The following is a 15,997-nucleotide window of genomic DNA, read 5'->3' as shown; positions in this document are numbered from 1 at the left end:
ATATTCCTTGGTTCTCTTTTTGTTTTTAGAAAGCAGCAACTTCTTGAGAAGGCTCAGTGGAATTCTGTGCCTGAGGTTGCCATATGCACTTGGTTTTCCCAGATTGTCCGAGTATCAGTTGCTTTGTTTTCAGGTTCCCTGGTACATAGTCCCTTAGCAGAGCTGATACTTGCAAAGCGTAGTCATGGTGTTTTCCCTGACACAGCCACATACTTTCATTCATTCATTCAGGGGACATGTATGAGTCCTTACTCAATGTAAAGGATACAAAATATATATATAAGATACGGCTCATGACCTTGGCAGCTACTGTCTAGTCGGGAAGACAATAGGTCATCACACTGCATTGTGATGATTGCTGTAATTCAGTAAACTCTGGGGTAGGGGTGAGGAGCCTGTGGGAGGGTCCCTACTATATGATCTTGGGACGATCAGGCAGGAAAGGTATCCCAGAGCCACCAAGGTGAGATGTAGTAAGGTTAGATAAAGTGGCACTGCCAGATGGAAAGAAATGGAAGCAAGTAAGGGGGCAGGGTGGACTGAGCAGAGAGCCGAAAGCCAAAAGTCAGGGCCAGTGGGGGGGGGAGGGACAGATCATGAAGGACCTTTGAACCATATCACAGAGTCTGGACTGTATTATCCTGGGAAGAACAAGGAGGCATTGAAGGGTTCTATTCAGGGAGTGGCAGGATTAGATTAAGAATGATCAACGGGGGGGGGCGCCTGGGTGGCTCAGCGGGTTAAAGCCTCTGCCTTCGGCTCGGGTCATGATCCCAGGGTCCTGGGATCGAGCCCCGCGTCAGGCTCTCTGCTCAGCAGGGAGCCTGCTTCCCTTCCTCTCTCTGCCTGCCTCTCTGCCTGCCTGTGATCTCTGTCTGTCAAATAAATAAATAAATTCTTTAAAAAAAAAAAAAAGATCAACGGGGGTGTAGCCTTAAGAGCTGGCTGCAACAGGAGCAAGACTGAGTCAGTGAGAAGCCTGCTGAGATGGCAGTCTGAACCTGGGAAGGGCAACATGACAGGGAAACAAATCAGTCATTTTCAGTGAATCAAAAGGAAGATTATCTGGGGTGGGCCTGACCTAATCAGATGAGCTCTTTACAAACAGTTTCTCTGGCTGCCCTGGGAGGAAGAAAGCCAACAGCTAGCTTGTGAACTGCCTATGGGGAGGAGCATCCCCTAGAAGCTAAGAATGCACCCAGACAACAGCTAGCAAGAAAATGGGGATCGTAGCCCTACACCACAAGGAAATGAGTTGTGCCAATAATCTGAAGGAGCTTGGGCCAACAACACCTGAGGGCAGCCTTGTGAGACCAGAGCAGAGGATCCAGCCAAACCATGCCCAGACTTCTGCAACATAGTACGTTTGTGCTGTTCTAAGTCTCTAATTTGTTGTGCAGTGAGAAATAGGCAGTTATGCAGCAATAGATTTGTTATGCAGTAACAAAAAAGGAATATATAAACCATTTCTTTTTTTTTCTGTAAATTAGGTTGGATATAAATAGTTAAAACACAAATAACCAGTTGTAGTCATCGTACTGGGAGGTAGGGCTGCCATGCTCCCATCTCCAGTGAATGTGTAAAGCACAAAACAGGAAAAAACAAAAACATACAAATCTTTTTAAAGAAGAGGGCTGCTATAGTCAACTTGACCCAGGAGGTGACTGTGACATTTTCTCTCTCTAAACGGACATGTCTCTGACAGCAAGGACTTTAGGTTTTGGATAACTGTAGTGTCTTGCCTCAAATAGCTCCCGTTATTTGTACCAAATTGCTTCTCCCAATACTGGGAGCATGCACCATTGGCACAAAAACTAAAACAAGAGAGAGGGTAAAGGGTGTCCAAAGACTTTACAGACAGAATCGTTCTTCAAATGAGGGCTCTTCTCCCTTTCCCAAAGGTTCGAAAATCAATAAACAATGTGCAAGATCCCAGGCTCTTCCATCCACTTCAGGACACTTTGAAGGAAAAGCAAGAGGAGGAGCCCTTGTAAATAGCAGTTTGAAATCTGATTCTAAAACAATTAGATCCCAATACAGAGTGTCCAGTTTTCATCTGTTAGCGATCCAAGATAGCAGTTCGTGTATTGATCTGGTCATCTGACGAACGCTGGGTCCCATTTATCAAGCAGACCCTGTGTTAAGAGTAGCGGAAGCAGTGGGTGAACCAGAGAGATGGGGTTCCTCCCTTTTTTGAAGTTAAAGGGATGTGGAGGAAGAGACAACAAAACAAGTTAATAAGCACATAACAAGAATTAGTGTCTGAGAAAAGTGCTGAGAGAGGAAATGCCAGGGGTGGGGGTCTATCTGAGAAAGGACGGTTACGGACAACTTCTTTGAAGAAGTGATGTGTAAGGGATAAGAAAAAGGAAGGCTTACAGAGAACAGGAATAAAAGTTTCAGGCAGAAGGGAGAGCAAGCCCAAGGACCCTGTGACAGGAAAGAGCCTGGCTGGTCCTAGCTGCATCTCTTTCTAAGGATGTGTGTGTGTGTGTGTGTGTGTGTGTGTGTGCGCGCGCTTAGCTTCCCCATCTATGATCTAACTTGCTAGAAGCCTAACCCAGCATAGGTCCAAGACACAGGATAGTGTCCAAACCACACTGAGTCTAGTCATAAGTGAACCAAAAAGATTCACTTTTTCCATGACCACAGGGAACATCCCAGCCCAAACCAGCCATCTCAAAAACAAGGATCAAGAAAGTGGGACAGCAGCATGGCTTGGCACAAATCTGCCATCAGACATCAGAGTTCATGTGTCCAGAACGCCCTCTTCACATATATGATACTATGATTTGTCTAAGACACATGTTTCCAGCACACACCAGGCACAACACTATCACGCCCACCTCTGTTCTGGAATATTACTTCATTTCTACTTTAACACTAAACTCATTCTGGCTATTAAACCATGAGTAAACATGCCCCCTGGGCAAATGCCTAAGCAAACATCAATTCTCTCTCTCCTCCCAAAAGTTAAATTCCACTATTTAGAAAGCCTTTTTATTTTTTCCCTCACTTTTTCTTATTCTTCCCCTCACTGAATGTGTTGCCCCACTCTCCTTCCTCTCATGGATCTTTCCTTCATTCTCTTCCCCTCCCACCATTCCCTGCATGCCTTCACCCTCATCCCATCAAATCCTCAGTCCACGAGGGATATAGCATCACTCATAAGAGGGGGACCTGGAGCCATTACAGAACAGGTGACAATCGTCAAGGAGAAGCCCTCGGGTGGGCTTTTTTCTGCTGACATGCCGCTTCCCATTGCACAGTCCCAAGGAAGAGACAAACAAAATCATCACTTGGATCCATGCCTACCCCTCCACCCCCCAGGAAGAGGGACGAAAGACCTCCTTGCCTTGCTTTTAGAGAGTCCCATGTGGGACCTTTGGAATGAAGAGTCCTTCCTGGGCATTAGATCAAAAGAGTCAAGTGAGTTTCCTTAATGCTTTCTGGACTCAGATGAAGTATAAATAAACTATGAAAGGACCACAATTTTTATTGTATATCCAAATATTGTATTTTACACGCTGTAGTTTATAGCAGACTTCTATTTCATGGGCTGATAAAAAACATTTTTAAGTGGAGGGTCCTAAGGATGGAGGTTTGTCTCCTCCCCAGAATGCAAATTCTGAATTTGAAGCCATAATATGATGGCATTTGGAGATGGAGCCTGTGGGAGGTAATTAGGTCATGAGAGTAGGGCCCCAACCGTGGGATTCATGTCCTTATGAGAAGAGGAAGAGAGCTACCTTTTCTCTCTCTCTCTACCATGTGAGCCTACAACAAGAAGAAGGCTATTTATGAGCCAGGAAGCAAGTTCTCACCGGAATCAGCCAGGCTGACACGCTGATGGCAGACTTCCCAACCTCCAAAACTGGGAGAAATAAGCGTTTGTTGTTTAAGCCTATGGCAATTTGTTATAGCAGCTGTAGCAGACCAAGACGAAGGATGGATAAAGGGCCCACTAACGTTCTTGTTCTCTATTAAGGACAATTGGAAAAATACAATTCCTCTCTGTTATTGCCATCGATTCGTAAATGCTTTAATGCCAAAAATTAGGTAAGATATAATGTCAGGATAAAGGATCTTATAAATCAAGTTATTTTTCTCACTTTGCTAGGGAACAGTAAATGTTTTGTCTTGGGCTGGCATTTGTGAACCAGTGGTTTATTTATTATTAAAGATTTTATATACTTATTTGTCAGAGAGAGAGAGAAAGCTCACAAGCAGGGGGAGCAGCAGGCAGAGGGAGGAGCAGGCTCTCCGCTGAGCAGGGAGCCAGATGCTGGACTCAATAGTGGGATCATCACCTGAGCCAACGGCAGATGCTTAACTGACTGAGCCACCCAGGCATCCCTGGACCAGTAGTTTAAAGATGGGACATTAGTGGCTCAAATAACTAAATTTGTAAGAGGAGTTTTCAGGCACGTCTGGATCCAGGTGCCGTAGGACTCTTTCTCCATTTCTTGATTTCATTATCTTCAGTGGTGACTTCATTCTCACATGGGTTTTCCCCATGAGGGGACCAGATGTCCATCAATAGCTTCAAGCTTGTATTTTACCAGCCTAGCAATGAACTATTGATTCTTGGGCCTGACTCGCAATAGCACAAATTGGGTTATGTGCCTCTTTCTGAAACTATCTTAGTGACTCTAATTGGTCAGTCTGGGATCATATGCCCAACTCCTGGAAGGCAGAAGGGGGCTAAGGGTGACTTATAGTATAGTGGACCCTTGAATACCATGGGGGATCAGGGTGCCAACCCCCCTGCCCTGTGCAGCTAAAAATCGTGTATAACTTTTGACTTCCCCAAAGCTTAACTGCTAATAACCTACTGTTGACCAGAAGCCTTATCAATGAAATAGTTGTATTATGACATAGTAGCCGTAAATAGTCAACACGTTTCATAAGTTATATATACGGCATCCTCACAATAAAATAAACCAGAGAAAAGAAAACATTATTAAGAAAATCACAAGGAAGGGGTACTGGGTAGCTCGGTCAGTTAAGCGTCTGCCTTCACCTCAAGTCATGATCTCAGGGTCCTAAAATTGAGCCCCGCATCAGGCTCCCAAGGAGCCTGCTTCTCCCTATCCCTTTGCTCCTCCCCTGGCTCGTGCTCTCTCTCACCCACTCGCTCATATAAATAAATAAAATCTTAAAGAAAAAAAAAAAAAAGAAAGAAAACCATAAGGAAGAGAAAATACATTTATAGTACTCTACTGTATTTATTGGAAAAAATCTGCATGTAAGTGGACCCATGCAGTTCAAATGCATGTCGTTCAAGTGTCAACCGTATAGGAGAGTTGGTTCCTATTTTTTTTTAAATAAAAAAACTGTTTCAAATAAAGAAGAATCAATGATTATAGACAAAAACAAAAGAACATGGCAATGTTATTAAATTCAAGAACAATTTTAATTTTACTATGATTCTTCAGTCAAGTGAATTCAATCATTCAACAAACATTTATTAAGTACACCTCTGTGCCAGGCACTCTGATAGGCAATAAGGATAGAATGACAAATTTGTAGTCCCTGCCTTCAGTGAACTCACCATCTGTGAGGAGAGGGAGAGAGTGATACTTTTTATGATAGTGTGTAAGCAATTGAAGGTCAGTCCCATCAAAGGTCAAAGAATCATAATCCCCCTTGTCATTCAGTCCTACTTTGGCTAATGCAAGCCTGACTTAGTACCATATGAAATCAGATGTCTCCTGTGGCATCTCCTGTAAAACACTGTACACTATTCAAACATAATTATCATACAGGAGGTGGAGGTATGGGGAAATGTGAACTTGACCACAGTACAATAAGAAACAGCAATGTGGTCCAGCTGCTTAAACAGGCAATGCATTCCCAGACTGTGCTAGAAAAAGCACAGCATTACATCAAAAGAGCATAGCCCCACCAGGCCCCACAGGGGTCAGGCTTCCTCTGGAGTGTGGTATACAGTTCCTGGCACATATTCAGGAAAGACATTGAAGGTCATGACATCACTAAGCCTCATGGACTCACCAGGATAAAATGTTGCCAAGAGAAGACAAACATGGCTAATTCAAAGCAAAGTTTTGAAATCAGTTGAGGGGGAGCCTACATTGCACAATGGAAAGACTTTGGTACTGACAGATGCTGGTTTGAATCCTAGCTTTGTCCTCTACAAGCTCTGTTTTCTTGGGCAAATCAGGTATTCCCAAGGTATGGGTGAAGAATCATGGGTAGTACTCAAGATGTTTTTCAGGATAATTCAGGTGGTGCAGGAGTCAATTTTAGGTTATGCTCTGACCCAATAATCACTTGGCAAAAAATCACTTAGTGAAAAAGTTGTTCTCTTATCAATTTCTTTAGATCCTTCTGAGTATGTCAAGCAGAAAGTTTCTGTTTGGTGTTAACTTTCTAACACTGGCTAGTGTCATTTTTTTAATTAATTATTTTTATTAACATATAATGTATTATTTGCCCCAGGGGTACAGGTCTGTGAATTGTCAGGCTTACACACTTCACAGCACTCACCATATCACATACCTTCCCCAATGTTTTTTAACAAATGCAGAGTAGACCTCACGCTCAGAATTAGAATTTACGAACAGTTTTTTTTTCCACTGTATTTATTTTAAAGATTACCTTCTATGAATTACAGTTTATACTGGCTTTGTATTTATGGGAGTGGCGCAAAGTTTCCCTTAAAAAACAGAGTGCGTAAATTTAAATAAAAACATTAAACAAAAAAATAGCAAGGTAGTATGCCATTTCATCAAGAATATGATGATGGTTTTTTGAGAGTACCAGATTACAGCAAAGAGTGGCACAGGAACGACTGAAGTGTGGGAAGTGTGGGAAGCACTAGGCAAGCAAGGGACTCAACCTCGCAGAGCCTCAGGGCCTCATTTACAAGCTAAGGATTACAATAACTACCTGGCTGGATTGTTGTCATGATACCTGCTAGGAAAAAACAACCAATATTATTTGGAAAAGGAAAAGATAAGCTTGTTTATCTTGCTTCATTAATGCAGACAACCAGGAAAAGAAAAGAAAGATGATTTATAAATTTATAAAATACTTTGGGGCGCCTGGGTGGCTCAGTGGGTTAAAGCCTCTGCCTTCGGCTCAGGTCATGATCCCGGGGTCCTGGGATACAGCCCCATGTTGGGCTTTCTGCTCCACGGAGTGCCTGCGTCCTTCCTCCTTTCTGTCTCTGCCTGCCTCTCTGCCTACTTGTGATCTCTTTCCTGTGTCAAGTAAATAAATAAAATCTTTTAAAACATTTATAAAATACTTTGTAAAAATTGATTCTATTCAAATGGAGAATCTATTTCTCAGATGATAAATATTTTTCCAGCAAATGGAAGGAAAAAAATATATGGTAAGCTCTTAACTGAAGGCCAGGTCTCAATAAACATTTACTATAAAATTGTCTTCATGGGGCACCTGGCGGTTAAATGTCTGACTCTTGATTTCTGCTCAGGTCATGATCTCAGGGTTGTGAGATGGAGCCCTGTTAGGCGTCACACTCAGCCGCTTGAGATTCCCTCTTTCCCCCTCTCTGTGCCCTTCCTCCCTGCTCACTCTCTCCCTTTCTCTCTCTCTAAAGTAAATAAATCTTTAAAAAATAATAAAGTAAAATAGTCTTCAGTTTTTTCAGCTTCCCTTTTCCTTCCACTCTCTCCTTCCAGATCCCCAGATACCTTCTCTCTTGTCTTCTCATGAAAATAGTAAAAAATAGAATATCACTTAGATATATAAAAGAATGATTTTTTCCCCAAAGTATTACCTCAACCAGGCACTTGCATTTTGATGAAAGATTAATAATAATATAATAATAAAATAATATATTAATATTCATATTAACAATATTAATAATATTTCCAAATGATGTTTCTTCCTTCTCTGACATCATGGAATGCAGAGCTATAGATATGGTATATCTATACAACGGAATATTATGCAGCCATCAAAAACCCCCCAGAATTTTGCCATTTGCAATGACATGGATGGAACCAGAGGGTATTATGCTAAGCGAAATAAGTCAATCAGAGAAAGACAATAATCATATGATCTCACCGAAAGGAACAATTTGAGAAACAAGACAGAGGATCATAGGGGAAGGGAGAGAAAAATGAAATAAGATGAAACCAAGGAGGGAGACAAACCATAAGACACTCTTAATCTCAGGAAACAAACTGAGGGTTGCTGGAGTGGAGGAGGGTAGGAGGGTTGGGGTGGCTGAATGATGGACACTGGGGAGGGTATGTGCTATGGTGAGCGCTGTGAATTGTGTAAGACTGATGAATCACAGACCAGGACCCCGAAACAAATGATACATTTTATGTTAATTTTTAAAAATTGCAGTTTAAATAGTAAAAAAAAAAATGCAGATCTATGCCTTCTATATTATCTCATGAAGACATTAAAACACATCTTTGATGTGGGAAACAAAGGCAGAAGAAAAATCACTAAATTTCTTTACTAGTTACAACCCACTGACAAGTCCTTGAAACAGGCAGGGTGACATTCCTCTAGGAACTCAGCTGCCTTGATGTTAATACATCGCTAAAGGCAAAAGGCAATCTTAGCCCAATCCCCAGGATCCTATAAGTCTACTTTAACATATAAAAATGTCTTTGGGGCGACTGGGTGGCTCAGTCAGTTGAGCATCTGCCTTCAGCTCAGGTCATGATCTCGGGGTCCTGGGATCGAGCCGTGTGTTCAGTGGGGAGCCTGCTTCTCCCTCTCCTACTGCCTTCTGCTTCCCCTGCTTGTGCTCCCTCCTACCCCTTCTCTCTGTCAAATAAATAAAATCTTTTTTTAAAAAATTCCTTTGGAAGCTTCATCTCTACCCCCCAAGATACATGTTGACAATCATCCTCCAAGCATATGACCCACTGATAGACATCTGAAGAGCCTCATGACTGAGTTTTTAGTAAACAGTAATAGCTAGCCCCTTCAGGATCCTGGAAACCTTGTTTCCAAAATACCTGCCGGTCTTCTGCTACCCCTAACCCCCTCCCAGCTCAAAAGTATACAATGGGGTCACTTCCCATGCCCCCAGTGCAGCTTCTCTTTCTGTCCACGGGTCCTGTCCCTGTGCTTGAATAGAATCACATTTTTGTACCAAAGACATCTCAGGAATTCTTTCTTGGCCGTTGGCTCAGGACCTCACCAACATTAAAAAACTACATCATCTTTAATAACAGAAATAGGAATATATTATTTTATCTGCACTTTTTTTTTTTTCAGTGCTGGACCCCTGGCTATTCTAAGATGAACAGATTACTTGCACCACGAGCAAGGCCGACTTAGTTTCAGCAGCTTGCTGCTTTCACAGCTTGCCATCACTAGCAACAGCTTGTGGCTGTGACGTGACACATTCCAGAGGGAAGCCAGGGGGAGTTGGCTTTGATTTGGGGCCAAACCATGCCAAACTGTTAGTGATATCATCCATCATAGCGGTAACAGACAATTTAGAGGCTGTATGTCCTGACAGGTTTAGGTTCAGACATGAGAGACCAAAAAATGACACATGCCCTGCCCCGCCCCACTGCCTGTGCTCGCTCTCTCAAATCTTTAAAAAAGTTCAGGTTGATTTGAGTGTAAAGACATTCAAAATTATCTTCTTTTTAACATGAAATGCCTGGGGCACCTGGGTGGTGCAGTTGGTTGGGCTTCCAGTTCCTCGTTTCGGCTCAGGTGGTGATCTGGGGTCCTGGGATCCAGCCCCCGGGGGGACCCTGGGCTCCATGCTCCCCATGGAGTCTACATCGGACTCTGCCTTTCCCTCTGCCCATGCACTCTTTTTCTCTCTGGAATAAATAAATCTTTAAAACAACAACAACACAACGAAATGCCTAAGGGGCACTTGGGTGGCTTGGCTGGTAAGGCGACCTACTCTTGGATTCCAGTTGGGTCATGATTTTGGTGGTGAAATCAAGCCCCTCCTGGGGCTCGCCCTCTGGCCCAATCTGCTCAAGGCTCTCTCTCTCCCTCTCCTTGCCTTGCTGTCCCTCCCCACTGCATTCTCTCTCTCTCAAACAAATAAATAGGTAGATAAATAAATAAAATCTTTAAAATGAAATGCTCAAGTTCAATTTAATGCTGATTTCATATGACATACTTGACCCTGTCCAAGAAACATTAGAAAAGTATATGCAGAAAACACAAAATTGTGGTTAAGGGAATAGTAACAGTATCTTCAAAAATAAGGGCCATAAGTTTGCAATGTTAATTACTTATTCTTAAGAAGAGAAATCCCTATTTTACAGACAAATGAAGCATTTGTTAACAATTTCGACAAAACCCAGAGTATTGATATTTTACCAGAGAGTTTTCTGCCCACAATGTTGACATGCAGCAAAAAGGAGGAGGAGAATCGTATGGCTGTTCCTCAAAAAAATGAAACCTAGAATTACCATGTGATCCAGCAATTCTATTTCTGGATGTATACTGAAAGAACTGAAGGCCGGGTTTCAAACATATTTGTATGTACATCCATGTTCACAGCAGCATGATTCACGGCAGTCAAAGAGTAGAGGCAAACCTTGGATGGAACAAGTCCCCTGACACAGGAATGCATGAACGGAAGGTTCTATCATACAACGGATACTACTATGCTAAGGGAGTCCCAAAGGACAGATAGAAGATTCCACTAATAGGAGGGATCTGGAGTAGTCAGATTCATGGAGACAGAAAGTGGAATGGAGGTCGCCAGGGGCCTGGTGGAGAGAAATGAGTTAGTGTCTGATGAATATGATTTGGGTCTGGGGAGATGAAAAAGCTATGGGGTTGGGTGGTAGTGATGATTGCCCAACCGTGTGAATGTACTTAATGCTACAGAATCGTTCACTTAAAAATGGTTAAAATGCCAAAGTTTTAGGTTACGTAACATATTTCACCATAAGGGAAGGAGAAGGGAAATCCCATGAACATTTCTGAAATAGAGGTTTCTCTGTGATGGACACACAGGGAGAGACTTGTTGAATTTCTTCGCCATCTCCTGGGTAGCTCCCAGAAACGTGAGGCGCACGGATTCAAACAACACGCCGGCAGAGTGACTCTATGGCCTTGAAGACACAAAGGGAATCCTGCGAGGATTCAGGGGCAAGTTGAAAGCATTCTCTCAGCCCTGACCAGTTCTCGCATTCTGTTGTTCGTCGCTTTTAAATTCTCAGAGCTGTCCCGAGAGACTCTCCTCAGGGAAAAATGGGACGGACAGGAGCGGACGCCAACTCTGCCTGCTGTGAGGAAAATTGCCTCGGGCGGGGGAGGGGGAGGCCCGCACCACCGACAGGAACCCAGCGGGCCTTCGCTCAGAGGAATTTCGCCTTTTTTCTAGGCTGGAAGGCCGTGTGGGGCCGGGGACTCGCACTGAGCCCAGGCGGCACGCAGGGCCCAACGACCAGCGAGCGGCGGGCGCCGGGCCCTGGGACCCGTGCCTCAGTTTCCCCTGCCAGAGGCCCTCCGAGCGCCGCCCCCTCTGACTCCGCGGGGCGGGCGGGCCGCCAGGGGGCGCGAGCGCGGAGCGGGCGTCGGGAGGTGGGCGCGCGGGGACCGAGGAGCCCCCGGGCCGCGCGGCCGCGAGAGGCGGAAGCCTCCTGGGCGGGAGGCGGGAGGCGGGAGGCGGGGCGGCCGCGCTGAGTCACACCGGATCGGCCCGCCCGCCGCTTCCAGGGGCGGAGGTGACAGCGGCCCGGGACGGGCGGCCGCAGCTGCCCGCCGCGCCGAGGGACCGCTGGGCGGCGGAGAGCAGGTCAGGGGCCGGGCAGGGAGCTCGGGTCGCGGACCCGGTGCGGCGGGCTGAGGGGACCCGCGCCCGGAGGGACGCGCCGCGCGGCGGGGCCTGCGCCACCCTTGCCCCGCGGCGGCCGCTGCCCCGGCCGGGAGCCCCCGGGTGGGGGACGAGGGAGGAGGTGCAGGGCGCCGGCCCTCCTCGCAGCCCGGGTCAGGTCCGGCCGTGTGAGGTCCCCGCCGGGGGTGGGGGTGGGGGTGGGGGAGGCTGGGCGGCCGGCAGTCGGGGGAACGCGGATGTGGGCTTTTGAGACGGTGTCAAGCCCGGGGCTCTTTTCACTGCACCGCCCTGCCACTCGGGCAACGAGGCGGAATCTGAGAGCTGGAAAAGAATTCAGCATGAGCCCAGCCACCCTGTTTTACAGATGAAGAAATATTCTGGCTTGCTCAAAGTCACATCCAGGCGGTCTCGGAGTCGGTGATTGTGTGTCAGGGAGGCAGGAGGGATGATTTCCGAAGCGAGACTAAGTAAGACCAGTTGGGCTAGAGATGCAGGTTTGGTTATGCTGGACTTTTGCTGTCACCCACGGACGCCCGCATTCCTGCCACAAGTATTGATGTCCACCAGGCATCAGTTTCTCAAAGCACTCAACCGTGAAGAGGGTGACGGTGCCATCCTTTGCATAAAGGAATATCGGGGTTACGAACTGCCCAGGTCTGCGGAAGATCAGGCGCTGTGGAGAACTCTTGGGGTGTAGAGTTAATTTTTTAAATGCAAAAAAACCCCACTTTAAATGCAGTCTCATTATCCTTTATTGTCTCTCATTTATGCAATGATGAAGGGCCCTCGCACCGTTATTCTGTTATATTGGTAACTTGCCTATTTTACAGTAATATGCACAGCTTATGTTGGAAGACTTGCTTTTCCTAATTAGTGATGTTGTGATACGTGGCAAGCCAGTGGTAGGCTTAATGTTTAGGGTCTGAGCCTAGTTAAGCTCTGATTGTTTGCAAAGGTGAGTTCCAGGGGGAGAGTGGGACTGATTAATCCCTGGTCTTATTTGGCATTTGGCAGACTGAAAAGTACCTGACCACATCCAGGTGTGCTTTCTTAGTGCGGCATTTATTACCCAACAGAAATAGATTCCAGGTGATAAGCAAGTTAGTTTATCCCTCAGCACCTGTTTTTCTCTAAATTATTGAATTAAAGGATCTCCAGCCCCCTCGGAGCTCCTGATTTTTCCATGTTAATTTGAAACCTATGTCACTCATTGTGACAAAAATTTTAATAAAACAAGTCACCTTATCAGCGTTGACCTAACGTAAGTGTGGAAAACGATTTTTCAAATTACTTCAGTGTTAAATTCACTTAAATTCAGAGATTGGAATGGAGTGCTTTGTGAGGATAGCTAAAATCTGACCTGGGAATGGGGTGTGTGGGCTGCACAGATAACTTCTGCCATAAGCTGAGAACATTCTGCCTCAGGAAATGTGATAAGATGTCTTTTATATAGGAGGCATATTGTGTGTATATTTGGCTGAGATAGAATAAGAATCGTTACAGTCTGTCCAAATATGTGCAAGTTGTTTATTTTGTCTTGCGGCCCCAAAGCAGAGCATTTCCCCACTTCTGGTTTCTTCTGGAGCTTTCCGAGTGGCCCTCTTTCCTGCAGAGATCCTTTCCCGTTCCTCTTTCATCCACATTGCAGTTCAGAGCCTCCTTCACTGCTTTGAATATGACAAATCCCAATTCTTGAGTCACTACTTATGAACTCCTAAGGGTGGGTGTTCATTTTTAGAACAGTGCAAGAATCCAGGAGGCTCTGGTTCTGAAAAAGGGTTAAGTGGACTGTGCTTAGATTTTTATCTTTGGTGTTACTTGAAGGCTGCAGTATGGGAAGTCTCCCAGGCCAGCAAACTCACTTATCTCTGCCTCAGAAGGAAATCCTTTCTGCAAAATGCCTGGGGAATCTTCAAGTGTGTTATTGTTCTCAACCCTCCCACTTTACAGTGTTGGGCTAAAATAAGCAAAAAGCTGTTTTTCAAATTTTAGATACTTCAGTGATTTTTATTGTAGATACTTTTTATATTGGAATTTTTTTAAATGATAGAAGCAACTACAATAAAATGCAAATGGAGACTTGCAAAGCTATTGCCAGGTATAAGGCTTGAATCATTTTCTAGGTTTATTATTGTTTCTGAAGTCAGTGTATTACCTACAGAATAGCATTGTTACAGGCTTATCTGCTCTGAAATTCTCAGCTGTGCTAGGTTTTTAGCTAAAGCATCCTGAAAATTCATTCAGAGTTACGTATGAAAAGTTTCACAACAACAATCCAATTAATATTAAATAGTTTCTTATGTTCGGCTTAGGAATGCATCTGGATAAACTAATTTTCAAGATTGAATAACATGGCTTGTGGGTCAGGTGTTAATTATGAGATACCAGGGACATCTGTCTGGCTCAGCCTGTAGAGTGTGCGACTCCTGATCTCAGGGTTGTGAGTTCAAACCCCACGTTGTGCATAGACCTTACTTTAAAAAAATTATGAGATATTAGACTTTTGCCTGGAAAGGAAGAGACCTAAAGTAATTGCCATAAAATAAGATCACAGAACAGCTCTATAATGAAAAAAGCCCTTAACTTTTGGTTGGGTGCTTTATCCTCAATGCTGTAAAAGCCAGAGGAGATAAAATGAACATAGAGTAGCTAAAATGTATTCTTTTATTTTTAGGTGTTAGGGATTACCCAAGGACCCAATCACTAAGAACCGAGACAGCACAGCAGAGCAAATAGGGCATTGTGCTAGGGGGCTGAGGTCTGCAGTTCTGATTTGTCCATTCACCACATTAAGTACCTGTGTCTACTAGGCGCTATTCTGAGGTTCTGGGGATAGAGCCCCAAATGAAACAGACAAAGCCCCATGGAAAGGCGGTAGCATTGTAGTACATGGGGCAGACAAATCAAACTGCGAATGGGTAGATGGTCACATGCTCATTGTGCTCTGGAGAACTTTAAAGAGGTGTAAACAATAGGAAAGAGTAAGTATGTGGGGGGTGGGCAGGATTGACTTTATTAATACAGAGAGGTCAGAGAAAGCCTCTGCTAAGATCACTTTTGATCTAGGCCTGGAAGGAATTGAGACTCTGAGGGTGGAGGGGACAGAAGGATGAGCAAGTTCCAGGCCCAGATGCTGAGCCTGTTTGGCATGCGTGAGGGCTGGTGAGGTCCTAGCGTCCAGGCAGTGCCAAGGTGGGCGAGGGCGAGGTGGCAGCAGAGGAGAGGCGGTGGGAGTGGGAAGAGGCGCATCAGTATAGCCCATTGTAAGGACTTTGACCTTTGCTCTGAGTGAGGGGGAAGAGGCCATTGGAGGGTTTTGAACAGAGCTGTTCATGATGACTTCAGTTTGATAGTGTCACTCTGGCTGCGGGGCAAGAGCAGAAGGGGGCAGAGCAGTGAGAGTCAGAAACACCTTCCCTTTCATACTAGTGTGTGACCCTAAACCATAACTCTTCTTGGGGCCTTAGTTTCCTCATCTGTAGGATGACCAGGTCCCTTCGAGCTCTAGAATTTTAAGGTTCTAAGTAGCGTGGAGCTCGGGGGATATGAAGAGTTTCTAAAAGTAAACAGCTTCAGATGACCTGGAAACTTGACCTTCCTTTAGCGGAATCCCTCAAATCGAGAGGTAATCAGTCTTCTCACTCAGGTTGTCAGGTCGTGGGAACCAAAATAGTTTCGTGAATATTCTCTGCTGATCCCATTAGTGCTCTGCTGATCCCTGAATTTTCTCTTCCTGCTTGAAAGAGGATGAAGAGCTGTTACTCATCAACAGAGCTGGCAACCAAAGTAGCTTTTGTTGTTAGGAAAGTTGGAAACTTTGGGGAAGGAAACAATTCTAATTTTATATTTATCATGGGTCATTCGAATTTTTCTTTCTTTCTTTCTTTTTTAACAGGGAGGAGGCTGAAAGATTTGTTTTTAATTCTCTTATCCCCTTCCCATTCACCTTATGTCTCATAGATACTCATTCTAATGCATGGAATGTGTTTCTTTTTATCTGTGTAGGATCTTGTTTGTTTTATGTGTGCCTTAATTTATAAAACTGTATTTCATTTTGCTGCCTTTCTCTCTAAATACTGGTTTGAAGATCTGTTTCTACATGTACATCCATTTCTGTGCGTACATCGTTTTTGACTAATGATTATACTCCATGCCATGCGCTCAAACCCCAGTTTTTTTATATCTGCTGTCTGCGTGATAGATACTCGGGTTGTCCCT

This window comes from Enhydra lutris, unplaced genomic scaffold, assembly GCF_002288905.1.
Source record: "Enhydra lutris kenyoni isolate GAN:26980312 unplaced genomic scaffold, ASM228890v2 scaffoldscaffold12, whole genome shotgun sequence".
NCBI lineage: Eukaryota > Metazoa > Chordata > Mammalia > Carnivora > Mustelidae > Enhydra > Enhydra lutris.
The sequence above is the reverse complement of the archived record's forward strand: the minus strand, read 5'-3'. Positions refer to the sequence as shown.